Raw genomic sequence first — 2,269 nt, 5'->3', positions numbered from 1 at the left:
AGTATTGAAAGAATTGCTGGGAAAGACTGTTCGGATCAATTTCTGCTGAAGAATATACAGGGATATATATTTAATTTTGTATACAATGTAGTAGGATCAATCACTTCAACATAGGACGTTAACATTTTGCCAGGTAAGATATTGACAGTTCCCTTAAAAGATAGAAGACTAGATAAACACTTATTATAATTAAATATTTTAAAAAACACATATTTATTTATGCTTCTGCATTCTATGAATACACATTAGCTATAAGTAATCATCCTCTTAAAAGTAGGTTGAAAATTTCAGTGTTATTTAAAGCTTGACAGGAAGCAGAGTATGAAATTAAATCTCAAAGACAGCTGTCTTTGATTGTCATGATGTGTGTTAAATTTTCTAGTGAATAATACTCTTCTTTAAAATTGTTTTTCTCATTCACAAGTCTCATTCAACACATATAGGTGTAGTGTGTGGTGATGGTGGGTGGAAGAACCACTCTGTATGTCCACTTGATCCAGGAGTAGAAAAGCCCATTCTCCACTCATCAATCTATTTATTTCAGTGCCTTCTATTCTCATTTGGGAAGCCTCTGCTGAATTAAAGTTCTAATGGGACTTTAAGAGTAGATGTCTGCCTTACACCATAGCCTCTGAGTGTGTGATGTTCAATGAAGATCAGAAGAGGATAGGTGGCCAGTCTTCAGAAAATTAAGGAATGAAACAAGTAGGTGTTGGGCATTGAAGAGGGCATGTGACGAGATGAGCACTGGGTGTTATATTATATGTTGGCATATTGAGTTTAAATAAAATAAAAATAAAAAATAAAGGAATGAAACATTCTCATGAGTGATTTTTTTCCGCAGAAAACATCATTAAGCATTAGACACAACTAAATATATGCATCGCAGAGTTAACTTTTAGCACTATGGTTGACAGTGATGCACTTTTTCTCAGAAATAATTATTTAATCTGTTCACACCCTTTTGACGTGTATCTCTTGTGTGAGTAGTGATGACATTTCTCCTGACAAAGATTTAATGACTTCATACGAGAACATAAGAAAAAAAAGGACAAATAAAATGCCAGATTGTTTCCTGTGCTGTCACTGTTTTCTTTCCTTAATGTGCTTGCTGACAGCCAAAATTGAAAACATGCTGTTTCCTCAGCATCTGATGTTCACTAGATATTGCATGTCAGGGGCAGAGATCCTGTGACAGGTGAGGAGATTACCGCGAGGGAAATGGAAGAGGGAGAAAACATGCAAGGCCATGGTCACTTGTCCATTGCCAGGAAAATTGAGAAAACGATGCCCAGGATTATTCCTCTACCCTCTGACATGCAGCATGGCCTAAGAATCTCTCCAAACAGCTGCTACATCTTGTAGGAGGAAAGCACTTTCAAAGCACGAGAAGATTCAGATTTCTAATATAAGGAAGTGCTGAGGAGTTACTTCATTGTAAACTGACTGCAAAAAATAAATAGCCATTGCACAAAATGAGTGATTCTAGATATGGGTTGGGTGAGCCATAAAGACAGCTTTATAGAATTAGAATGAATCGAGATATATAAAGGCATGAAGTGGATACATGAACTTTCATTGATCTTTACTTGGACCACACATGAATTCATAGGATATTACAATTTTTGGAAATTTTTTGTGAAAAATGTTTTGAATAAAGACATATGTATTTTTGTTTATTTAAAGAACAATTACAGTGCTCACTTCAGCAGTACATATACTAAGATTGGAATGATAAAGAGAAGAATAGCATGGCCCCTGCCCAAGGATGACATGCAAATTGTGAAGTGTTCTGTGTCTTTAATGTATAATGCTAAGTGGAATAAGTCAGAGAAGGACAAAAACCATATGATTTCACTCATGTGGAATTTAAGAAACACAATAAACCAGCAAAGGAGGGTGGGGGGAAAGAGAGAGAAAGACCAAGAAACGGACTTTTAATTCTAGAGAACAAACTGATAGTTACCAGAGAGGAGTTTGGTGGTGGTGTTGGGGGGTGGATGGGTAAAACAGTTGATAGGGATTAAAGGGGATACTTAACTGATGAGCACTGAGGAGTGTACAGAACTGTTGAATCACTATATTGTACACCTGAAACTAATATAACATTGTATGTTAACTATACTGAAATCAAAATCAAAAACTTTTTTAAAATTATCCTATAAGTTTTGGAAATTTTTTTGTGGCAAATGTTTTCTTGAGTTTTGAATAAAGACTTACAGTAAAATAAAATACACTTAGTATGGGTAGTGGGATCTGATTACATGTT

General features: G+C 35.3%; 1 non-coding gene across 1 annotated transcript; it reads left to right on the top strand.

Moving 5' to 3' along the window:
• The first annotated feature begins 1,696 nt into the window (after positions 1–1,696).
• On the top strand, positions 1,697–1,802 carry LOC112656169 (U6 spliceosomal RNA). The gene has a single exon (XR_003134162.1). It is a non-coding gene; the product is annotated as a U6 spliceosomal RNA (small nuclear RNA).
• The last annotated feature ends 467 nt before the right edge of the window (positions 1,803–2,269 follow it).

This window comes from Canis lupus, chromosome 22, assembly GCF_003254725.2.
Source record: "Canis lupus dingo isolate Sandy chromosome 22, ASM325472v2, whole genome shotgun sequence".
NCBI lineage: Eukaryota > Metazoa > Chordata > Mammalia > Carnivora > Canidae > Canis > Canis lupus.
The sequence above is the reverse complement of the archived record's forward strand: the minus strand, read 5'-3'. Positions and strand labels throughout refer to the sequence as shown.